This window comes from Pteropus vampyrus, unplaced genomic scaffold, assembly GCF_000151845.1.
Source record: "Pteropus vampyrus isolate Shadow unplaced genomic scaffold, Pvam_2.0 Scaffold11, whole genome shotgun sequence".
Classification (NCBI taxonomy): domain Eukaryota; kingdom Metazoa; phylum Chordata; class Mammalia; order Chiroptera; family Pteropodidae; genus Pteropus; species Pteropus vampyrus.
The window spans coordinates 102,564-129,036 of NW_011888792.1; the positions used below are offsets into that span (position 1 = coordinate 102,564).

General features: G+C 40.8%; 1 protein-coding gene across 1 annotated transcript in view; it reads right to left on the reverse strand.

The window, feature by feature from the left end:
• The window catches only part of LHFPL2 (LHFPL tetraspan subfamily member 2), a 148,641-nt gene that overhangs the window by 64,687 nt on the left and 57,481 nt on the right, over positions 1 to 26,473 (reverse strand). Inside the window, exon 3 of the mRNA XM_011377254.2 lies at positions 14,040 to 14,097. The gene's annotated coding sequence lies outside the window, so the exon portion shown is untranslated. The remainder of the gene's footprint in view (positions 1 to 14,039; positions 14,098 to 26,473) is intronic.

A 26,473-nucleotide genomic window follows, 5' to 3' on the forward strand; every position in this document is an offset into this window, starting at 1 on the left:
CTAGGTATTGTTAGGGACTCTTCTCACCAAAACCATTAGGTTACACACACACACACACACACACACACACACACACACACACACAGAGAGAGAGAGAGAGAGAGAGAAAAAGAGAGAAAGAGAGAGAAAGAGAGAGACATGAAAATAAAATTAAGAGATTAACAGAGAGAGGCAATATAGAACATTTAAGGACATAAATTCTAGGGACCTATCCCCAGCTCCATCACTTTATCAGCTGTGTGACGCTGGGCAAATTACTCAATCTCAGAGCCTTAGTCTCCCCATGTGTGAAATGGGGATAAGAGAACATATGCTTCCTAGCACAGATGGTGTACCTGAGGCACAATGGCCAACTAATGGAAAGCTCTCAATAAATGGTTGCCTTTATCACGTGATTCTTACTAACCTCGGCTCCAGGACTAGCTGATGCTTGCTTAGAAACAACACAATCTGGCAGAGTCACCTGCACATATGACCAGAATTGGCCTCTTGTTTACCTTGCCACTTAGAGGTCACAGTCTGCATGTTCTGTTTATAGTGACTAAGAGTTTCCTGATGACACAGTAGTTATACCAAAACATCTATTTGTTCAGTTCTTTGCTTTTTGCTGCTTCCAAATGTCTGTGGATTGATCTATGTGGATCTCAGAAATGTAATCGTTAGTTGCTTGGCTAAAGAGGCTTCTCTGTGTGTTTGTTTTTACTAGAAGTCAGTTCTCTAAACCTGCGGTTTGCAAACTTTCTTTCTGAGCATGGAACACTATCAAATAGAATCTGACAAGTGACTCCAGTTCTGTATATGAAACAGATAAAAGCTGAGCTGATTACAAAATAGAGTTGACAAGAGCCACCTTGCTCCCACCACCACCATCACCCCCAGATAACCCTTAAAACGCCCCCTGGGAACCATATAACTCTGTGGAACATGCTCAAGAAACACTGATCTAAATGGCTCTTCCAGTTTGGACCACATGGCCTGAACTGGAGTCTTGTCGGTAAGCTCCTGCGTTTCATCTCCCAGCTCATCAGTAATGACAGTCAGAGACCCATGGTCCTTTGCTCGCTAAACTTTCCTAACATGGCTGTGGTCTGTACAGATACACAGACACTTATTTTCTTTGTTTTACTGAGTTACAGCAACTCCCCAAAAGAAATGCTCCAGGACCACAGAGTTTACATGGCTGCGCCCGCCAGTAAGTACGATGCATGATATCATGACTGGCTTCTGGAGGAGCCACGTCCCATTTACAGTCTTTTGCCCTGATTAGGGCATGACATATAAACCAAGGTCAATCCAATCTAGCAAAGCATCAAAAGAATTTTCAAAGAATTTCAATGATGATGCCATTCTTGCAGTATAATACGCAGTCCTTACAGTGCTTGTGAAGTACTGGCATAGTTTCCACACATAAAATGTGACAGAGACAAAAAATTAGAGAGAAATTCAGACTAGGGGATTGGAAAACTGAAGCAGCTGGGGAAAGTCATCGCCTCAAAGCCCCAAGACTAGGAAGCAGGCCCCTCCTCCTGTTTAACTGCTGCTCAGCGAGAGCGTCGCATAGACTCAACTGTGGGAAGGCAAGAGGTGGAAGGGAGCTTGTTCAGGGTGGTCTGAGGGAGATCGGCCAGGAGGGATGGAGCTGGAGCCAACCAATGAAAGATCCCAACCAATCGTGAGGAAAATATTTCCTCCACAGAAAAAGCCATTTCATCTCCCATGGGACCGGCTGGAAGACTCCCAGCCTGAGTCATTTGGAAACAGATTTTACAAAGCGCCAGTTTCCCAGGGGAGGGATCTGGCCATGACGAAGGAAGAGGCTTCGTGACCATATGGGTCTTTTCCAGCTCCAACTCCCAAGATTTCTGAATCCTTCTGCTTCTTCCCAACTCCCCGTGGCCAGCCTGGCCAAAGCATGACTGTCAGGATCCGCTGGTCTGAGCATTTTAAGGCCTGGGTGTAGCTACTGACGTGGCTCTGCCTGAGGCCTCCCGGCTTCGAACAAGAGCCTGCAGTCTCAGCATCCACGTAAACAGCCCCACCTGGCCTTGGGGCACTGAGGACACGGTGGGTACAGTATCCAAGGACCCGTGCTGCCAGGCCCAGGCACTCAGCAATCCCGCCCTGGCGAGGGAGGCACCGCCCAAAGCCTCTTACATTTACACATCTCACCAGGGGCCTGCTGAAAACGTATCCCTTTTGACATCTGCTAATCAGATTTGCTCTCAGGAACCAGGAATAATTAAACCTGCACTATGACGGAAACACTGGCAAGGTCTCACATCTCCACAGCTGGCCGGTGAGTGGAGCAGATGGGCTATATCCGAAGCTGTGTCTGCTTAAATCTATTTATTAAGCTGAAAGAATGAGCCCTAAGTGGCACTGGTCACCTTCAGAGATAGCTGTCAGACAGCCCTTGGGAAAATGTCACCGAGCGCAGGTGGGAGGGCTCTGACTTCTCCGTCAGCTTCTCTCACATTTGCGAGGCAGCATGAGCAGGACGGGCACTGGATCACCCGTACTGTGACTAGGTGCCGTTTTCTGGTGCTGTTACTCACATGCCAAACGCATTATGTTCTTGTTAACTAGTCACCCGACTCAGGTTTCTGGAAAATTTCTGTCCATAGATTTAGTTTTAGGCCAGAAAAGCCTCACAGAAAGTATCTGGTTAGATAAACAATCTTATTTTTTATGTCTTATTTCAAATTTTTTGTTGAGTGCTACTGTTTATGTTAGTATATCCATTAACTATTGTTGTGTAACAAAGCTCAAAATTTAGCTTAAATTTAAATTAAATTAAATTATAATTTGGCTTAAAACAACCATTTATTCTTTCTCGTGATTCCATGTCTTGGCTGGCCAGCTCCTCTGCCGGCTCTGCCTAGGCTCAGGCACCCACTGCTCTCAGTTGGGTCAGCTGTGCTGGAAGGCCAGTGAAGTCTTTATTCACGTCTGGCAGTTAACGCTCTGAGCCGAATGGCGCACTGGGGCTCCCGCCATAGACTTCTCATCCCTTTGTAGGCTACACCAGGTTCCTGGAGGTCTCAGCAGAGTTCCAAAAGGGCAAAAGCAGAAGCTGACAGACCTCTTGAGGGCTAGGCTCTGGAACTCACACCATACTTGTGCCACATCTATTACTCTAAGCAAGTCAGAAGGCCAACCCAGATTTCAAGGGATAGGGAAGTAAGGCTCCAGTCCTGGATGAGAAGAGCTAAAAGGATGTGTGACCATTTTAAATCTACCACATGCCAGCATCTCCCCAGCTGTATCAGAGGGACATGAGTTCCAGGAGATGATGGTCTTAGGTACTCTCTGATCAAAGTGGTCCTAGGACAAATGCTGAATTCTATATCCCATCCTTGAAGAAAGACTGCACACATTAGCATGTCGGTCTCTGAGAAGTCCCACAATAAAAATAAATCTTGTTTAACTTTGTTCACTAATGAATAAATAAGTTTAGAAGACCACTTTCCTGTAACACCATTTTGGAAAGCTTGGTCATGAATCCTGGATTTTTGGAATAATTCTAGTTTAGCAATACTTTGTCTTGATGTCTTATGAAATGTCCCAGAAATGTCACATATATTCCCAAATATCTTCTACTATGTGGAAGTAGCATGTAATTCTGTGAGTCCTGAGGTTATAAAAGTAAAAGTCACCATAGTTCTCTCTCAGATCATTAGATATGAAGAAACTTCCACTCAAAATCATCTTGATTAGTCCTAGAAACCTTTCCTAAAAGTTATGCACAAAATTTTGACGTCTTTTCTTCAGATATAATATTTTTGAGCATTGACATTGGTCTTGATTCCTACAGAATGCACATTAAGATTCACTCTGACTAAAATCAAGTCTAAAAATTCAGTGAAAATAACAATAGCAGAGTAGGAGGCCAAAGGCTATTCTTCCACAAGGGGCTGACTAAAGAACTCCTCTACTTCTTACCAGCTTATTGACCAAATCTGTACCTTCCCATAAATTTGTACCCTCCCAGACAATTTTCTGCTCAATGAGAAAGAAAGAGATTGTCCACCCCCAAAACCGGGTCCTTCATTGGAAGCTTTTTGATTCAAATAGTGAGTAAAGATTCATGAGGGCTGGGCCAAGTCAAATCAAGGTTTGGTGTCGTTAACAAAGAGAGGACTCTCAAGACCAAGAACAGCGATAGTAGCCTTCTCAAGTTCAAGGCCCAGACCTCCATCACAGTCCCTAAACGTGGAGAAGAGTGCCAGTTACGGTGAAGGCACACTGCAATATTGGATGCTAAATACAAAGTTGAAAAAATATTCTATTTACTATTGTATTTATTTTCTCTTGTATTGGGAAGAGTGACAGACCATGGGTACACAGGGATGATCTATACGTCTGATTACTGGAATAATTTCTTAGAATTGGTTGTTCCTACATTCATTTCACTAAGGGACAGCGATTCACCCAAAGATATACAGCAATCAGTAGCCAATTTACTAAATCGGACTCAAGATATCCTAACATTTCTCTTTGGCATCAAATACTTTTAAGTTTTTATTTTATGCTGTGAAGTCATCAGGAAAACATCTCCTAGAAAAGCCTGAATGCTTCAGCCTTCAAAGGATGGAATAAAAGTGAATCTACAGAGGAATGGGGAATTCCATGGGGAAAAAAACACTCCATGAGTGATAAAAAGAGGAAATAGAAACTCCTGAGGGAGAAAGAATCATGAGGACTCTGGTCAGTCTCAGAAGTAAACAAGGTGACTGCTTGGAGAAGTTCTACAGCATTGCCACTTGGAGAGCCTTTTTGAGAGGATGACCTATGTGTGATTTTGAATTTAAGGAGCAAGGGGTCAGTCAGTCTCAGATTTGTTGAGATAGTAATTGGACTGATGTTTTTGGGGTGTGTCTAGGGGTTGCTTTTAGCTCCTGCTCCTAATCCACCCTGAGAAATAGAGCCCCAGGACCTGGATATCACATTGAATTTTCTTTCCTTCTACCAAGGCAGCTACTCCATCTGAAACAAAAGATGAACATGAAAACTAAAGGGATTTAGCTGCTTACTGGAATATGGAAGCAGGGGACGGGGCAGCGGTGGGGGGCTGATGCCAACTTATTACTTTGTTCCCCTTCTCAGTGTAGGTACTGAAGGATGCTAAGAGCAGATGTGTCCCTCAAGCATGGTGGCCAAAAGCACTGACACATTAGTGCTGTGAGACAACCAGTGCAGAGAAGGGAAGGAATTAGAAAAAAATAAGCACAATTAATTCTATATGCTATTAAATATAGCTAGATATTTCCAGAAAAGTAGAACACTTGGGGCTTGTAGGAGTAGTAGAAAACACATGGTAAATAGAGGATAAGTAATATATTTTAGGATACTGATCACCTGCATGAAGCATGTCAATTTCCTCTTCAACAAGGCATCCACAGGCCGTACAGATGACTAATCATCCACCTAGCATGATATATCGGTTCCACCATCAAAAGGCTACATTTCTGTGACACTGAACCCTACATAGGTTCTACAAGCTCCGTTTACCATCTTGCACCTAAATTGTTTCTATATTGGACATGAGCCGCTAGAAATGGTTAAGCCATAAATGGTATCCACTTTTTGACATTAGTATGAGAGAGACATAAAGACAGGATAAGCTGGTTTCTCTTGCCAGCCTTTACAACCTCACTACACCTTGTACTTCAATCACATCAAACCACTCATGGCTCCCTGACCTCACTGTACTTCCAGGCCCCTTGTCTTTGCCCACACTCGTCTCCACCTAAACTGCTATTCTCCTCCTTAATCCCTTAGTGAAACTTAGTCATCTTTAAGGCCCAACTCAAATGTCACAGCTCTGGGATGCCTTCTCCAGTGACAGAAATAATTGCTCCTTCCTCTGTCTTTAATATAAACAGCTTACCACAGTGGAAGAGACTTCTCTGCTAGTCTCTCATGGCTGGGTTGGGGGCTCTTTAAGGACAGGGACACTCTCCTGATCTTTGTTGCCAGCATCACACAATACGTCTGAATGATTAGATATCTGAGAGCTTCAAGATCTTACCCTTTCATCTTCTAAATGACACCAAGCACAGTCAACAGAATATTAAGACACATTTTCCATGGTAAGATATGTCATCGACATTTGCTTAAGAATAACAGAAAGGAATAATATATATAAATGGATGGATGTATAACAGAGACTAATTCTTTTTAAGGTTCACCAACAGTACTGGATTCCACCTTCTTTCCTTCCCCAGGAATTTCCCAAAGTAATGAAGGTGGCTTTGTTCAGACTTGGCTGGCCACAGATTTCCGTCAGATTTTTGTTTTCTTCCATATCTGGGTGCATGGAAAAAATATCGTAATTTCCTTCTGTGGACCTAGTTATAATTCTGTAGGCTGATTAGCACTGAGGAAACCTAAACCCTACAAGGAGCCTAGCAATCCAGTTGTTCCATTTGTTACTTTTATGGCCTTACCAAGGCACAAAATGTCATTTTAGGGACAACATCTAGACAGAGATTCCCCCTACCTCTTCCCTTCCCTGTTTCAGGATCAGTGGTATCAAATTCTCGATATCTCTTAAATTCACTCCAACATCTATCAGCCACTGATTTAAGTACATTCTACTAACAATCTCTGCATGTGCTCTGTACCTGACCATCTGAGGTTGTCTCTCTCAAGTAAACTTGTCTATCAGTGTTAAAAAAGTTAAAGCAGTGCCCTTGGCAGGTCCTCTTGGTGTCCACTTGTATCCCCTCGGCTCCCCATTTCCACACGTGCTTACAGCAAGCACCCAGGACTCCACTTGAAGGACCTCAACCTGAAGGAGCAGACCTTAAGAGCTGGCCTCAAAAGCAGCCATCAATGACAGATGTAAGTTGGAGGAGACATAGCCCAGCCTGCTGGCCCCATAGAAGGGACGAATCTGAAGGCTGTTTCCTAAAATTCACCAGGGATTCAGCAACCTGCTTTCCTCTTCTCTCTATTTTACATCCCTATTCCCTTAATGCTTTCTAGGATTACCTCTCAAATAACCTACTTATGCTTGAAGCCTTGTCACAAGATCTATTTGGGGGAATCCAATCTAAGAGAAGTACTAACAATGAAACAACTCGATACTGATAAGGGAAGGCAGACCCACGGGGACACCTATATTCAGGTGTAGTAAATATTCATAGTAAATAAACTACGATCATGCATATTCGTGCTGAAGAACCTTTTCGTGCCATAGTCATAATGAGCCTGACAGTCTCAGGAAGCAAACTGAGCTGTCTTAAATCTCTGGGAGTTAGTATGTTATATGTGTTCTAAAAACAGATTGGATTTCACTGGCTGTTTCCAACTTCCATGATATTAAATTTCCTTTTCTTCTTCCCAGCACCATATTTCCAATAACCCCTGAAAAAACGTACCCCTGGGGAGGGATATTTTGTATCCTAATAAAGTCTTTCAATCCTTAGGAGACAATTCACCATATTTTCATTCTCAAAAATATTAATTTTACTCCCTCAAAGAATCTTATGAAAATATTTGTATTTCTTCCTGAGTTCCCTGGGAGGTAAAGTTGAAAAGCTGGCTAATAAAGGATAATTCCAATATTACAAAAAACAATACATATTGCAATATGGAAATAATTAAGACCCAAAGAAAAAATGTCAAGCCCTCAAATCAAAAGCCCTTTAACTAGAAAGTAATGTCTCAGGGCTCCCATTTGACTAACACGCATTAGACATTATTCAAGGTGTACTTTGTTTTAAACCAAGCAAGTGGGTGAAGAATTCAAATGTCTATAAAAAGTAAATTAATGGATAAAGATTCACTTCATACAAAGAATTTGTAAATAGTCCAATAAAATACCGTGCTCTATAAAATGTCGATTTCAATTTATTTGAGAGAAAACTAATTTATTTTTTAACACCGTATCTAATTGGGAAAACATCACTCATTCATTATTCATTCATTTAGGAAATGAAGCCTGGACTAAGGAAGGAGGAACAGGGACGCGATGAAGGGATATGAAAGAGGTAGAACTGATAGGACTTCATATAACCGGTGGGATGTGGGCAATAAAGGAAAGGGGTTTTAAGATGCTGCCCAGGTGTCTGGCTTGGTAGATGGAATGGAGGTCTTTCTTTTACTAGGAGAGAGAACCCAGGCCACAACGCCAGTTGGGGAGGAGGAACAGGTTCATTTGGGGGCACACTGCATTAAAAGTGCCAATGAGACACCAAGGAAAGATCCCCAACGGGCAGTTGGGGCTGCAGCCTGGAAGAGGTTCGGTCTAAAGAGGTCTGACCTGTGGGTGGCAGCTGAAATCCTGGAGTGGGTTAGATAATTCGGAGAATGCAAGGAGATGAAGGAGAGAAGGAGAGTCGAGGACTACCTGGAAACAATGATTAAGGGGTAGGAAAGTCAAGTCAGCCAAGCAGTCTGAGAAGAAACATTAGGAGAAGAGAAGCAGGTAAGAACCACTTCATGGGGTCAACGAGCATTTTATTATGAGCCAACATGTGTTATTAGTATTCTGTGACTAGGAGTTATACCATGTCTGCCCTGGACAGGTAGAAAGGAAACAGAAGTATCAGGGCAAGATGCAGGACAAGGACAGGGCTGCTCACCAGCAGAGCTGACTTTTCAGATGCTGACTGTCACAACCAAGAAGCCACATTAGAACCTGCAAGAGTGTTCTCTTTGACACGTCCACACCTGATTTTCCCTTCAAATATAGGACAATTTTGTATGCAATTAACTATTACTGAGAATACGTACAAAGTTATGCATCCCAATAACCTTTTCAGGAAAATGGGACAAGATCATAAATATCACAACTGCCAAAAGTGACAATTACACTTGAAGGGATGAACATGAACAATCGCAAAGGAGGAAATACAAATGGCCATTCTATTTATGAAAAACATTCAATTTCATCAGTAATAAAAACAGTAAAAATTAAAATGAGATGACATTCTCACTTCCCAAACTGGCAAAGACTTAAAGATCCACTGATTCTTAGGGTGCAATAAAACAAACACTCTCTTTTATTGCCCATGGGAATCCAACTTTCCTGGATATACAATATTTTAAAAACAACAGATGTTTGTAAAAAGATATTTTGAGTTTACAATTAATGGCTTAGAAAAATCAGAAAACAGCTCAAATGTCAAAAACAGAAGAATGGTTAAAATGATTTAAATATATACCACAAGATAGAATATTCAACTACTGAAATTTTTTTTTAACAAAGGGCATTTAATGACATGGGGACATGTTTATATTAGGCAAAAAAGTAATTGTATATAAAGTTACATACAGAGTAAGAGCTCAACTATGTGAGGAAAAGAATGTACAAAAGGAGATAGTCTTAGGAATGTGGCCACTAGACAGGCAGTGGTAACTCCTAAAGGGACTGATTTTTTTTTTCCCTGCATGCTTATACTTTTCTGTATGAATATGGATTATTTGGATAATTGGGAGAAAAATACATGTCAACATCTGGTAATTCTAGTCCAGCCATAACCTTAAGTATGTAGGGGCTGTTGCTTAGTAGGCAAGAGCCTACTAAGTGTTCAAAGACACTAGAGAAGACTGAAGAATGACCTTTGGACAGGTGAAAAATCATCTTTGCTTTGAGATATGCAGATATAAATATGCAAGCATAACACAGACTATCACAGCAGCTAAAGAAAAGTACAACTCACGGGAGTTTGCCCCAGTGGCTTTCCCAACAATTACTCTCTTATCTGACAATTTCTAGGATAGACTTAAATATACCTTATGTGAGGTATAAATGGCCAATAAAACTAGCTGCCCTGACCTTGAATAATGATGAGAAGTCCATGAAAGCAATTGACCACCACCCCAGGTTGACTGTGTCTTTCCAATCCATAGCTACTCCGTGAATATAAGGAAAAAAATGGATTGAACTTCAACTGAATCAGGAATGCAGTTTGAAAATGAAGCAAGAAAAGTGGTGGAGAGGAACCAGCTCTTTCGGATTAGTCACACCAGATTTCTAAAGTGGGTTTTCAGTCATATTTGCCTTCATTACATGAAAGGGATGACCTAAGCTGTGAGTTAATGACAGGAAGTGTCTATTTCCTAACATGACTTGGCTGTGGGTGTAGAATAATTTGTATCAAAATCAAGTACATTTCCAAGTCTATCCGAGCTTGCCAGATAGAAAGAATAAAAGCCACCAATTAGGAGTTTTTTTCACAGGCTGTTCTGGGCTGGTAACATAGGTACAGAGATTGGGAACCAACCTTATCTTTACAGGTTGCCTGACACCCTAGCCCTATACTATACGGTAAGTGGCAACCAGTGGTTTGCCCCCAGCATGAGAGTACAAGAAAGGGAAAAGTTACACAAACTTTATTTTGGTTCTTGAATTAATCCAAAATGGAATGTAGATTAAATCGATATTTAATTCAAAAGATGTCTATTTCTGCTAGGAAGTCATGACGAAGTTTCAAAGAGCAGATCAGGTCTTGACGGGGTCAAGATCTCAGAACTTCAGAGCTATACTACTGCCTTTTTGAGTGGTAAGCAGAGATTGCCATGGTTTGGCATGGGAAACAGTAAAAAAGGATACCAAATAAAATGTATACAATTACTACTTACCTATATTAACAAGCTTCATATAAAAGCATAAGTACATTTTACAATAAGGGTGACATCTCTATACCATCCCAGTGTATATTCATTCAGCTGAGGTCAGTTTATCTCCCTTTCAAAGAGCAATTTAAAAAGCGGATCACTAAAGAAAAAAGCTTTCTACGTAAGAATCATGCTCATTTCTTCATGTAGACAGAATGACAAGAGGAGTACCAACTAGTATTCCAAATCTACCTGCTGGAGGATTTGTGTATAGCCTTTTTCATAGACTGGCATTTGATCAAAACCAAACTGTAAGGTTACTGATAGGAGATCCAGAACATCCTTGCAGGCTCATCCCATTGAATGGAGGACCTGAATTCCCTGTGGAATAATCCATTAGGCAGAGGACCAGAATTCACAGGAAGATGGGCACTCTGGCCACATCAGCACCCAGAAAAGTTCCAAACAGGGAAGCATACTTTCTTCTTAATGTCTGGTTTGACCTCCTCTCCCCAAAACAAATGATTTTTCCTACTTCTCAAAAGAATGAAGGCCACCACATGAGAATTCTCTTAACATCTAATCCTTGTACTTTAAGCTTCCCTGTAGCAATCTCGTCCTTCCTCTGCCTCGAAGCTGCCCCAGCTTGTGTCCAAAGCTAATCCTATGGGCACCTGCCCCCAAGACTGTGCTTCATTGGTTAGCTGCAGCCCTGCCCACCCTGCCCTCCCATGACTCCCTCTCAGCCCTCATCATTTCTTGCAAGTGACACCTTCCTACCTGGTCTCCTGGCCTCTGGTCAGTCTGTCACAGTGGTGCCTTCTTAATGTTCAACTTCACTTCTCTGCTTAAAAGAGCTGTCAAGGTTTCCCAAATTATAAATGGGTCATACACCCAAAACACCTTTACAAACTGGAAGTTATACTTGGGCCCACATTCACTTCTCCATTTGCCTGTTTCCTAGGCACATAACATGTGTCAGGCACTGTGTTGGGCAGCCTATAATGTGCTTGAAATAGAGTTCTCTTCAGAGAATGTTACAGAATCAGCTGTACAGCCTAACCATCGTTTACCCTCCATCTATTCAACCGATATTCACCAAGCACCTACCATGCATCAGACATTGTACTGGGCACAGAGGATGTAACAAAAGACTCGGACCATCCCTCGGGAAGTTTACAGTCTACCAAGGAAAGCAACTTTTCATAGAAAGAGAGCACAGCACCCCTGCTGGGGAGAATCCTCAGGACCCTTCTGTTAGACACAGGTCTAGCCAGAATTTATCAGAAAAAAGACGAGCTGTCAACATTCAAATAACAAAAGAGTAAAAGGAGGCTCAGAGGCAGAGCCGTTCCTCCATTCTGTGTCCAGTGCTCTTTCCAAGATACCTGGAATCGGGGAACCAGGCAGGGTGTACTCACTGTCTATCATGTACCACACACATTGCCATCTTTGCCTCTCTCAATCTTCCAAACCGCTTTAGGAGGAAGAGATAAAGAAATGTGCCGAGGGCACGCAGACAATTCGCACCAGAGTTGGGAACCCAACCCGGATCTGTGTCCAACAGAGGCAGGGCCTCAGCCAAAGACTGCCTGACTCCAAAGGCTCTCTCCAAACAACAACCCTCCCTGCTCAAGAAACCTTCCAAGTTGATACAGTGTGAATGACTATATATAATAAAGTTAGGTCAGATGTCTTCATAATTCAGACGCTGTTAATTCAGAATGACCGTTCTTACACTCTCTGACTTGGTAAAGTTTTATTGTATTTGTATAAGATGAATTCACGATTTAAAAAATTTTTAAAAAGACACCAAGAAGGCCGATTTTACCTGGTTAAATCTTCAGAGAGGGGGATTTCAAGGATGAACATGACTTAGCTTCCAGACTCACTGGCAGAATGGAATAGCTTTTCCCCAGAGCTGGATAAACAGGCAAGGCTGGCAGCGATCCAGGGTGACAACTCACAGTGGAGAACTAAATCTTCATTGGACTACATTGGAAATATGGAGCCACTTAACTCAGGGGTGAACACGTGACTCCTTACATAAGAGGCAAGATGGCAATCAATCCTGTTTCCACTCAGGTAGACACAGCCTCTGAGTGGAAATACATACATCTCTCACCAGCAGAGACCTGTCTCTGCTGAGACTATTTCTCTTGTAGAACTGTGTGAGTAGAAAACAGGCCTCACTACCAACCCTAATGTCACCTGGCTGATGGGGATCTGAAATTCTGAACCCGAACAACACATGGCAGAGTGTTGTTATTAGCTGAATTTTATACCGGTTTATGAACATCTGGTTCAGAAGTCACGTGCAATAAATCCCTTATCTTTAACATATAGGAAAAGGTATATTCTTTCTCTAAGTCTTTATGAATAGAGAATTAGTTTCTCCTACCCCCATTACATGAATAAGGAGTAGATATTTAAAGATTATCAGTTTGAGAAGGTGCCAATGATTAGCCTTCTCAGGACACCCACCTGCCTTGGGTCAGCTCTGGCTTTCCCATGGGAAAGAACTGTGCTCAAACAATTTCATAACTCACAAGTGTTTGCAGTTCCCATTAAAAAAAAAAAAAGTGTCCTAATCTAACCCAAGCAGTAGTTGTCAGAAAAATTTAATAACACTGAGAATTCAACAGTTCAATCTATGACATTATGAGCAATTTTCCCTTCTTTAGAATCTGTAAGCTAAAAAGATCACCTTTCCACAAAAGAGATGATATGGTATTAGTTGGTTCCATATCTCTACAAAGTGCTGGCTACCCTGGCCTGACCCACGTTCTCAAGTTCATAACAAGGACTTTATAGGACCAGGTTGAACAAGCCTCTCTCCCTTTTGAAAAGCACAGTTGGATCAAAGTCTTTGAGGACATTTAACTTTTGATTGCCTTAATTTTTTTGAATGCATACTCAACTCCTATTATTGTTCCTAATATTTTCCAAAAGTGACCTTAATATATTAAAATCTATAGAGTTAATCATAAGTCACCTATTAGTCAACTGTTTTCAACTTTTATTTAGGCAATTATTTCCTCTACCTGAGCTTTCACCGAGTAATAAAACTGGGTCATTTGATTTGGCCATCTCTACTTCTCTTTCAGAAAGAAATGATAACAAACAGTAAAATGGTCCACAGAGCAGCTCAAAAGGAAAGACAGCTAAGCTCATTATAAAGAGCTCTGAAAATTATCTATATAAATGGTACCAGAATAATTTCAGAATTAAAGCATGGAAATTATAGCCCTAAATTTTATACTATTTATGAAACTTTACAGTGTCCTTTACAACCTTCATGTATGCTCATCAAGTGGTGTTTCTTCTCCCCCAGAAAAAAAACCTAGTGTTTATCATTCAGGGACCCAAAGTGTGAAACACTGCTCTTCTTTCAAGGAAGTTGCTACCCACCTGAAAAATTTTTTACAAAGAATCACTGACAACAAGGATATCTAGTTTCATTTACTTACCTATTGCACCTGCAGGAATGCTAGGAAGTTTCAAAGAACAACTTCAGAAAAACGTCACCTAGAGAAACAAATTGAACAAAACGTTAGATTGAAAAAAAAAAACACATGAAGAAAACTTACCACGCAATTTTACATCTCATTAAAATATGTGATATTTCAAATATTGGTTTCCAAGCAGCATATAGTTCAACTTGCATTAGGACTTAGCTATCAGAAACACTGATGCACCAGCACAGGTTCCAAATCACTGAAGAACCACAAAAAAATAAAAAGGCAGTGGGGGGCAGGGTGCAACCCAAGAACACACTCCTTACGACATCTTCTTCTTTCCTCTCACAAAAAGACCAACTTGTGTCCTTCAGGGCACTTGATAAATAATCATAAAGGCTCAAATAATCCAGAAACAAATTAAAGAATGAGATATGAAATTGTGAATGAGGAAGCTACCCTGGCAGCACTTTATATCTTTCAGTTAGTTGGTTAACTTTTTTTTAAAGCTAAATTCACAAGGATGTCAAGGACCGGAAAAATTTTTTAAAAAAAGAAAAAAGGTTCATTAAAACTCTAACATAATAAACAGAGGAATCAAGAGGTAAGACTTCATTTAATGATTAGTTTATTCAGAAATCAAATATTCCTTTTGGTGTTCTCAAAGTTTTCAGGTAACCTTAGAAAATTATAGACCTCTTAATACAGTCACAAAACAGAGAATGCCAAAAGGTCTGTTCAGCATTGCTTTGACATATTCAAAAGAAAATGAAACAAATTTCTCATATATTATCATTTACTGAAAATCTATTGTGCACCCAGGACTTATGGCATCAAATTACAACCTTTCCAGCCAAGTAGTATGTCCACTGACATACTCATAAGGTCCTTTGTTATAACACTTTAGGGAAGTTAAGATTTTTTTAATAGTTCTTTGTAAGTTAATTATTAGCCAAATTCCAAGCATTTCCCACAATTCTATTGTATTCCTTTGTGGATTGTCAGGGGAAGTCATGATCAGTATTTTTATCTGGAAATGGCCTCTGTGAAATAAGTCACTAGGATTATTATGAATGAGTCTGTTATAAATGAAGTTCTTGATCAACAGTTCATTATCTCTAAAAGTTAAATGGGTCACTAAAATACTTGAACTAGCACAGTTCAAAATCAAAGATAACATTTAAAAAATTTCTTTTGTTACATACAACACAAACAAAGCTCTGAACAATTAAGACAGATCTCAAGACCCAAATAGAAACAGAGAAGGCTGGGGCGAATGCTGATGCCCACCTAACACTTTCCAAACTAACACTGATGGTTAAAAAACACTTCATAGAATACATAAATTTGGCTTAAACTCTGAAGAAGGTATTTGGGAATAAGTTTTCAGTATCATGATGGAGCTTTTCTAACAACAAAGTCTCATCTTGTAAAACCACCAAAGCGATCAAAAAGATAAAACATGCCAATTCTGTTATTGGGTTTGGTCAGTAAATAGGGTGTTATAGTTATTTTTATTAAAAAAAAAATACTATTTCAAAAAAATGTAGACTAAAAATATACTGTCATAGAAAATAAATATACTAAGTCACAAGAAAATAGTTATTAGGCATTAACTGTCAAGCACTGTTCCATGTATGTGATAAGAATTAACCCACTGACTTCTCACGAAAACCCTGTAGTACTAACTAGTGTTTCCCTCACGTTAAAGAAGTAAACACAGAGATATTTTTTAAATTTTCCAAAAATTAGATAGCTGCAAGAACTGAATATTTCAATTCATATACATTATCCTATTTAATCCTAACAACTATTTAATACAGGCAGTGCAAAAAATTTTAGCCTCATTTTAAATTTGAGGGAAACAAATTCTAGAGTAAAGACCAACTTCCCAAAGTCACACTGCGAGACAGCAACAGGGTCAAGAGTGGAACCCAGCGCATCTGACTCTAAGGGTCATGCTACTTTTCTTATTTGCTTGTTTTTTTGCTATAAATTCTGTTAATCAATATGTAACTCAATGTAGACTGCGTTCTGCCTTTAATCTCTGAGAGACACCTCAGGGACTTCCCATGGGCTGCGGTGACTATAAGAACATCCCATTCAAGTGCCGCACACACAAAGGTGTTATCATGCTGCCCTCTCATCGTTTTTCCATTTCTCTGTGTGTACTTAATGTTCTTCCCTTACTGGTTACTAAACACACAGGACCTTATAAAAATTAGAAATATTTGCCTTTATCGTTTACCATACTTTTGTCTTCATTTTTATAGATTAGTAGTCTACTTGGCCATTTAAATTTATAGCCCAGTAAATGGAGGCATTGTTTATTCTCACAAGAACCGTATTCCAAATAAAATGAAAACCACTTAGTTTTGCACATTGAGTTAAAAATGTCCACTTCCCATTCATTTCCATTTGAGTATCATACCCTCTGGTCCACTTCCGGAGATCTGGAGGAGAAACAATAGCCGCCTGTGGTGCCTGAGCACAGCGCCCACGTGATAGGCACCAGCTCTTATTTGTTGAACTGAATTGCCAAAAACGAGAAGCAGCGTTCTACGACTCCTCTCTGTTATAAATGTCTATGACTTGAAATGTATTGATTTGAATTGCTTCATGTTACTCTGTAAAACTAGAACCAAGAAGTGTAAATTATCTTGGAAATTATATGAATAAATTTCAGCTTAACTAAAGAATGTCATATTAAAGAGAGTTGCTCCCCCAGTGATCTAAGTTGCTGCCTCTGGGGTAGGTTAAGAGGCAGGTGCTCATGATCACAGAAGCCATAGAAGGGGGAAGTCTTGATAACTGCCCTTGACACTAACACAGAGTGTCCTTCCATGAACCCTGCAATAGTTCACTACCTCTGTAGTCCCCAACCTTTTTAGCATCAGAGACCAGTGCTCCTATGAGAATCTAATGCCTAATGATCTGAGGTGGAGCTGAGGCAGTGATGCTAGTGCTGGGGAGTGGCTGCAAATACAGATGAAGCTTCACTCTCTGGCCCACTGCTCACCTCCTGCTGTGCAGCCTGGTTCCTATCAGGCCACAGACCAGTACTCAGTCAGTAGCCTGGGAGTTGGAGACCCCTGTACTACTCCCGTCTTTGGTGGGAATGGGGGGTTCCCATGGCAGATCACTGAGTAATATCCATAACACTTTCCAACTCATTTTCTCATTTGACCCACACTATGAGTAGAACGGTAGCTAGAGTGGGGGTGGGAGCAGACACATCATTTATTATTTCCATTTTACTGACTAGGAATTTGAATAACTTAAGTGGAATCACAATTAGTAAATGCTAGAATCTGGACTCCAACCTAGGACTTCTGACTACTAAATCCGGGGTATTTTCAGCTAGGCAATATTGCAATGACCAAGACATGACCCTTTTTAATCACCACACTTATTCATCAAGAACAGGGGCAAGGGTGAGCCCCAAAGCCTTGAAGCATGGAAATGAATACCATAGGAGATGAACTAAAAGCAAAATATGGTAAGAGCCCTATTCCTCTCACAAACCACCTCTTCTACCTAAGAACTACTCTATTTCTGGTAGACACTTTCTAAGGCTCTGCTTACATGAGTCAACTGAAGGAATAATTGTCCAAATTCTGCTTTACTATGCTCCGCTGATACAATAATTGCTTGGGGAAACTGGTTCATGTTTTAAGGGGAGTTGATGGCAGCATAATAAACACAAAGAGCACTGTCCCATTTCTGCATTTAAAGCATAAATTGCTCATAGCATAAGCTGGTAGTTTTTTAAAAAAAATGTCAATGAAATGCACTGACTCTATTCTGACAACAGGTCCAAGATAGCCTTACACTTGAGTCTGACAACAAGAGTTTAACAGAAATGGGTCAGCCACTGAAAGACTGCTGAACCTTGCAAGATTTTCAAGGAAAGAAGAGAGTGTCAAATTTCATGAAACTGTCCACCAAGCAGAGAGAGTGGCAAGCTGCCAAAGGCTGGACTGTGTGAACTCATGTGAAATGCTGGGAACCTGAACCTCTATAATGCCTGCCCTGCCACTCAGCCACAGAGTGAATGACAGAAGTTCAAGTTTCCAGAGACCTCACAGACTATGCGCCAAATGTTAAACACAAAAACTTCCTTTTACTCTCAAGGAAAAAGAAACTACTTGATTCAAAAATCGCGGCAACATGGAGTTGTTAAAAGGTAAGTTTGTAAAATATCTGGGTACAACAGACCAATGTGCCAGCAACAAGTCATACTCAATTATAGTGCATTTGAACACATCAGGTTTGTGCATCAAAACAGCTCTTGTTATATACACATAACCAGGACCACATTTATTCATATGATTATTAGCATTTTCCCAGATATCTATTGGATCAGAAGCTCCTTGAGAACAAAACAAATTCTAGCTTATTCCTCTCTGTATCTCTTGCACTTAACATGGTGCCTAGCACCGAATGGACATTTCATAAATGTTTGCTGACTAAACAACTGATGATTGCATCAGGATAGTTTGAAATGGCAAGATATGAGGGACAGACACACACCAGACTAACAGGATGGAGAAAATAGAGCAGAGAGGATAGCAAGAGTTCCAGAGTGAGGAGAAAGCACAAGAAACAAATGATGAATCTGCAGGCATAGAAGAAGCCTGGGGTGTGATGGTCACGCTGTCCATGCAGAGGTACTCCTCAGTGGGTGTGTTTTCAAAATGCCAGTGTCTGGACCAACCTCCGTGAACTCCTGGAATGGCCTTTAGAGTATGGGTGACAGGGGCAAGTATGTATCATTAAAGATGCAAAATTCAGAGAATTCTGGAGAAAGCCTCCTCCAGACAATAAATGGTCTTAATTCTCTTGCTTTTTAAAAAACCCTGAATATAGTTATCTGATCATTTTGTAAGACAAAAACTGTTGTGAATGTTGCCGAGCACCAGAAAAGTATAAGCCTCATCAAATACCTCCAATCAACTTGTTTGAGAATAGGTCATTTAAGCTTGGCAGACACAGGCTGCTACAGGCAAGAGGTGAGTGCTGCATAGCCCGGGAGTGTGCCGAGGCAAACAGGCAGCCGCGACTAACTTGGACTGGATGTGCTGACAAGCTGTTTCTCTCTCTGACATCTCTTAGCAATCTGCAGCCCAAATCTGGGCATAAGCTTTAAGTAGTAACAGACCAATGTTTCTGAAAAACAGATGCCAAAATTAAAACTGGAAAGAAAGTCTACTCATTAAAGATTTCCAAACAGGGTAATATAGACACACACAGGCTAGAACACATATACCAGTAGGTAGAGGCCCTGATCCTGGGTTGGCCATCACTGATAAACCCTTTGAAGTCCAGGAAGGAGCCTGTCTGACCTGCAGAATGCTTCCCAAAGAATCTTGTATATTGTCACCTTCACACAGATGAAGCTTGTTGAGGGGCAGAGCTGTTACGCCACCAAGACAGAACAACTCATTTCAATTTTGGAAATGCCTTTTAAGAATTTGCCTGAAAATGAAGGAAAGAAACCAGAGAAAAAGAGTCTGCATCTAAGCAAGGCCGGCTCTAGAGCCAAAGTGGAGAGTTTGCTTCTGGAGGCCTGGCTCCCCTACCTAAAACATTAACTGTTTTCATCATCTTACATATGCATAAAAACATTTATCTGTGCATTATTTTATCCACCCCAGTCAAAATACATCGATTGGGCACCTAGTCCCTTCCAGGCACCAGGGAGACTCGTTGTTTGCTTCTCCCAAGGAAAGGCTGCTCTCGGTGCCCCTGCTCAGCGGTCCCTGCCTCAGAGCCCTGTCACGTGACCTCTCCCTCTTCCCACCTCTACTTCTGGGAGCCATGGGAGCCATCACTGCTTACACCAACACACGGCAGGGGCACTGCTCTCCTCTGGGCGATCTGTATCTTCAGTTCCAGTCTAAGTAACCAAAGGCTTTGGCTTTCCTAAAACTTTGACATTAGTGATCAGGTAGCAGGATTTTGGTAAAGCAGAGCCAAAGAAAGGGATCTTCAATTATACCACGCAGAGCCCAGGAGGCCTGTGTCATCTAAATGAGGACAGCTTCTCAATGAATTTTGGAGGAATAAATGACTGTAAACACTAACTGCATGAGAACAGTATGATTAAGTATTTACTACTTTCAGGAAAAAACATTTTGAGAAATTTGTAAAAAAAAAAAAAAAAAATCTGTATCACTGCAAAACATGAACCTTTAATAAAATATTTTCATAAAGCTTATGACAGTGCTAAGTCTTGCTCAGTAATGTTCACTATAATTTATCAATAAAAATAAATCCTGAAAAATGCCTTGGCTATGATAGTGAGGCCTGCTTAGTACATCCTCTACGCTACACAGAAAACAAAAGCATAGCAATCACGCAATCGCCTTCCCAGGAGGGGTGGGGGGAGGCGGGGTACTTAATCCTGAAATCTTCTAGAACAACGCTGCTTACCTAAACAGAGAAATATACAAACACACCACAAACAGAATGGATTAGTATTAAATAAAAACTATTATACTTAACAAATCTTATCACTGAATTACTGTATTTACAAAATCTTCCAAATAAAACTTAAAGTGAGGGTGGGAGTGGGTGATAAGCTGCCCTGACGAATTAGAGAAAATGAAGGCAAATACACTAAAACCAAAATAATGCCGAAGCTGTGTATGGAAAAAGCCAGAGCCTCCGGAGATGACAGTCCCGGCAGCACATTCATGCCCTTCCTAATGAGTGCCCAGACCAAGGCTGACCCCCAGAGCTCACACTCTTCCATTTAGGAGAGCCTGCCCATCCGTCAAGTCACCTCCATCCTCGCCCTGGGTCAGAAACAAAGGCCGAGACCCGCCTTCCCTCCATCAAGCTTTCAGGCATCACAGCAAGGTCCCGTCTTGGTGGCATGACACGGGCAAAGTTTTTTTCAAAACATAAATGATTGATCTTCTAGCCAAGATGGTAGAGGCTTCTGTAACACCTCTCAAAAACAGACCCCTGCTGTCACTGTCTTTATCATCAGAAAAGGACAAAAGATAATGAGGATGAGGGAAGGGGCACTCTCAGGGAGGCAGGTGGGACGGAGAGAAAGGTAGAAAAACCTAAGGTTCTTTCTCTCATCTTCCCTTCCCCAGGGACAGCATTCAAAGTTGGATTAATGGAAGTTGTCCTCTTAGAACACACCTGTTCCCAGCTCAGTTGTCCTGGGTTTCATTTTACCTCTCCCAATCAAAAGTCACAGTGCCGTGCTCCCTCCCCCTTCTGAGGGCTGCTTTGACCCTAACTCTAATGCTGTGTCCTCCAAAGCACAGCGTTTGCCTCTATATCCTCCCAACTCCGTACATGAATCTGCTCAAAACCCAACTCAAGTGCCATCTTTTGTGAAGCCTTCTCGAAACTTACTCTTGCCTTGGCCCTCTTCCCATCACTCCCTTCTCTGAGCTCATGCAGAGCTCTGGGCATGGCTCTATGTCACACCCAGTTCACTGGGTAATAATGACTCCCAGTTCCAAGTACATCCATCCATCTGCTGACTAATATTTAAAAAGTGTGACTTGAGCAACATTCAAAAATGGCCATGACTCAATCCTTTACTAGGAAGGACTAACAAAAGGGTAAGGCAGGTCCTCCTCAAATCACAGATATTCATATGGCTTGTTCCCTCACTTCATTCAAGTCTGTTCAAATATCACCACCTCTTTCCCTGACTGCTCTAGCTTAAAAAAAAAAAAAAAAAAGCATGACACTTCCTCTCCGTCTCTAGCACCATCTGCTATCCTTACCTTGCTTTATTTTCCTCTACACCTCTCACTACTGCCTAATAGCATCTATATAGATAGGTGGATAGACAAATATAGACATATCTAGAAACTGATGTTTTCATTGTTTGCCCATTAGCATGTAAGCTTCATTAAGGCAAAGCCTTTAATATGTTTTAGTCTGTGCTGTACAGACCCTTAATATCTGGAATGACACCTGAGACAGTGAGTTTACAGTATCAGTTGATGAACACATATGTGGGAAGATGATTATGTCTTGACTAAGATGGGAGACCCAGGGGAAAAAGATCAGGTGAGGGTAGAAAGAACATTTTTCTCATAGAGACTAAGTTTGAAGTACCTAGTTGGGCAAGCAGGTAGGGGAGATTCCAGCAGACAACTGGTCAGGAACCTAGGAAATGAATTAAGATCAGGCAATACAGTTTGGGAAGTTATCAGCATGTAGGAGGTGATTGAAGCCACAGGTAAGGGTGAGACTGCCCCAGAAAAGCATGTCAAGTGAGTAAAGGAAGAGCTGGCTACTGTATAGTAAAAAAAATAGTGGTATCCTCCTCATAGAGATGTGGATAGGACTAAAGGAATGAGTGCACTGAAATATCTGATCTCCTATCTCTATAAGGCTTAGCCAAATTACTCTAGACAGCAGGAGCTCAACAAATGCTTGTTGTATACATGAACACCTTTTAAGGCTAAGAGAGACCATTTTTAGTGCCATCTTATCCTCACAGCATTTAGGCACAGCATGGATTCAAGAATTGTATGTTTAGATAAGGCTGTGTTTTTCTTTTGTAGGACTGAGTACTCCAGTTTGATTAGAGATGAAGAGATACTTCAGCATTATCTACAGTGTGAAATAATGCTATATAACTTTTTATTATCTAGTGGGGGAAAGAAAACAGACAGGTACACAATTACTCAGAATGGGGTGTAAAAGGAAAAAAACTCATTCCCACAACATCCATGAACATGAATGTCTACAATGGCACAAGCTCTGCAGTTACAGATTTAAACCTAAATCCACAAAAAGAAAAACTTCCTGGCACAGACTAAAAAGTAGTGACAAATGTGGCATTTGAATTAAATTCAAAGGATGAGTTAAATGTAAATGTCCAATTTCAAGACAGGAAAAAAAAATCCACTGGTTGGCTTAGGCGGTTCGCTTTTAAGTTAGTGACTAACTGCAGCTTAACTAAAAATAACCACCTGAAGTCAATGATGGGGAAACCAATGTTACCATGAGTGTCTCAGAAGAGTTAGTCAAGGAAGTGAAGGCCCACACTAACACCTGTCAACCACCGAACCACTGGGTTAAGCATCTACTGTAAGTGCTGCTGCAGAAGGTCCTTCCCTTGGGGGGGTGGGGGTGGGGGTGGGCCGCAGGGAGAACCTTGGAGTTGCCAGGCCAGGGCAGAGGAGGAAGTGACAGAGTTCTTCCCCAGCCACAATTAGAGTGTCGCTGCTTTTATCTTTTATTTTTCCATATTAGAATTCCACTGAAAATTTTGTTTGAAGAAAGCACTCACTGTTAAACAATGTGGAAGCCACTGGCCTGGGACATATTAATTCTGGGGATGAAAATCAACAAAAATTTTAAAATTCTAATTTTGATACCCATTTTTGCAATTGGATCAAGAGTATCTTGATGGTGATCGCCTTGACAACTCCGGGTTGGTGGGTGCAGAGATGAAGAGGTGTATAAATTTTCTCATTCTGTAATGTTTGACTTTTGGATAATAAAAGTGAATACTTTTCTCATCAAAAAAATGTTAGAGATACTTTAATTCAGATTACCTTTTTTCCACAGAAAACAAATTGTAACTACTATATCTAATTGCTTCCCTGGGCAATGACAAAATCCTACTGAGGCCTCAGACATTACTGCATTTATGCTAAGGAAGAAAAGAAAATGTGCCATGTTTAGTTAGCAGTAAAAATATACTTATATAGAACCATCCTCTAGGAGAACTGTGTACATTGGAATTATGTTGTTTTTTTCCAAACAACTTTCATAAGATTCTTGTATGCTACTCTGTTACAGATGAAAAGCAAACATTTCAAGTTTTAATCATAAAATGGTGGTTATGATTAATCATAAAATGGTAGTTGAAAAGAGAACAATGGACTTTAAGGAGTTAAAACAGAAGTAGATTTTAATGCCAGCCCTTCTCCCAATTTCCAAAAAAGAGGAGAATACATTCACGTCAAGAACTATGGAGCATTATTTCAATAATCTCTATTCTAACTCGGCATTGGCAGTTTTGTCTTTGGACGGGGGAGACTCACAAACAGCAGGCACTGAGACTCCAGCTCACAAAGAGTATTTCAGATTTTTCCTTGCAGCTGTTAGAGATGAGATGCCAAGGCCTCTGCTACCAGGACAAACGCCCTGCTAGGTCCCAGGAGGAAAAGCTGAGTTCAGATATCCTTCCACACTCTCTAACCTTCCCTGTGACTCAGGGCACACATGTGAGAGGCAGTTGGTCAAGGTTAAAAGTACAGTCTGGCCCAAGAGCCCCTGCCCAGCTAACTGACCCAGAGAGCGACTGAACCTTGACCTAGCCTCACCTCCCCCCACCCCGTTCTCTAACCAAATGTGTTAACTGGCTGCAGATTCTTGAACTATGCCTCAGACGCATTTCCAAACTAATGCACACAGAAAATTTGATAGAGCATAATTTTCTCCAGTGAGGGAAAATTGTTTTATTTATTAATAGCTGACCACTTACCAACAAACTTGACTACAATCAATGGTAAACAACCCACAATTGGTTTAAATCCCTTTCTCCACAAGATTCTTCTGTATTAGAGGGTTACAGATGTCTCGCTGAAATCTCCAGAAAATATTTTCCTCAGAAACAATTCTGCTGATGCATTCATTGGCTTTGGTTCCCGAGCTTTCCTTTGCATGAACTAAAGACTACTCATGCTAGAATCAAACTAGTCTTCCTCATGCCAGACCTTCTGCGCTCTCTGTGCATATCCCTCAGTCGCCGAACGTTTCAACGTTTCACTCCCCAGCGCTCCCTGTGTATAACTCAGAACTGCTAATTGTCACAGCTGGAAGGACCTCAGAGGTGATCTGGTGCGAAGCCATCATTTCATCAAAGAGGGAACCCGAGTCCAGAGAAGTGAAGGGACAAAAAAGTCTTGGTGGTGAAACTGGTGACTCTTCCTCCTAAACCTGTGTTCATGCCCAGGAGGGGCTTAAAAACCAGGTTCCTCCAGCCCCCGCCCCCCGGTGCCCAGATGCGCCTCGGGAACCACGGGGCAGGGGGTGGCGGAGAGGCAACCCCCTAGAACAGCTGCAGTTTATCTGTTTCATATATTAGGGTTAAAGACAAGATTTCACTTGAAAGAAAGGGTTTCACTGTAAATAAACATCTTGAAAACCACCACATGGCAGAACTAACTTCAAATAAAAAGAAAGTTAAAAGAGAGAACTAAAAATATAGGGTCTTATTTTAATGAATGTATCTTTTTTTTAAATGAAACAATGAAAGAAAACAGCACTAAAACCAAATGTTATAACTTAGAGCTCCCTCTTTTATTTTTGCCTGCCCAGAAAAATAAAACTAAAAAACGCAAAGAGAAAAAAAAAAAAGATAATATATTTTAATTTCTAGGTCCCTGGGAAAGTCTTAAGTCCATATTGCACTGACTGAACAATTTGGAGAAACAGAGTCACAGAGGACAACTTCCTGATTTAAACTCCTAAGATAAATCTTAGGAATGGAAGAAAGAAGAGTTTTCATAAATTACCTGTACAGAAAAAAAAAAAAGGGCAAGACTCCCAATTATACCTTTTCCTTTCCTGTCCACTGAGCACCTGTAATGGCTTTCAATTTCTTCCTTTCCTTAAATAAAGGTCCTTCTTACAGGTGTTCACAAGTCCTTGAACTATGTCTCTTTAAGGTCAGTAGGAGAGAGGGAAACTGGCTTGTCACTATGTGGTAATTCTAAAGCTGGATGCAATTTGCAGAAGTAGACAGCTCTAGGGACACTGGGAATTGAACAAGTCACCAAGAACTATGTTCACTGTGGTTTGACATTCCACAAAGAACCTTTTCTTTGACTTTTTAATTTTTGTCATTCTAGACTCATATCCTGGAGCCAGATGATTTTAAAATCGTGCTTCAGACAATTTTCTTAACTTTCTAAAGTTAATAGCTTCCAATGACATTGAACCAAACAATCTCATTGCACTTTAGAGATCATTTAAATCCAGCAAACTTGATCATTCAGTAATGCAAACGTTCTTTACAGGAAATGCCCCCACACTAAGTACAGTTCTTTGGGGAGTTTGCTAATATGATCAATTAAGTCAGCTCTGTCTAAGCCAAGTGTCCTATTAGTGCTATCCTCTGAAAAGACTGTCATCTTCTAAAACGACAACTCCTCTTACTTCTCCCTTCCTTCTCACTCCTAAATTTCCATAGGCAACATTAGCATACAATGCAAAAGAGAAACAGCCATTTCTAGGCATGGTGAACTCAACACATTTTTAAGAAGTCAAAAGATAATGTAACAACGTACTGATTTTCCTTAGGCTCTAAGGCTAAGTGAATATTAATGAGTTGTTTTATAAACTTGAAACTCTACGAGAGATCTCCACTGACTTAAGTGGCCTAATTTTCAAGTTCTACTTTTGAAGATTTCCATGGCAAAAATTCCACAGTTGCCACTGGTAGCTTG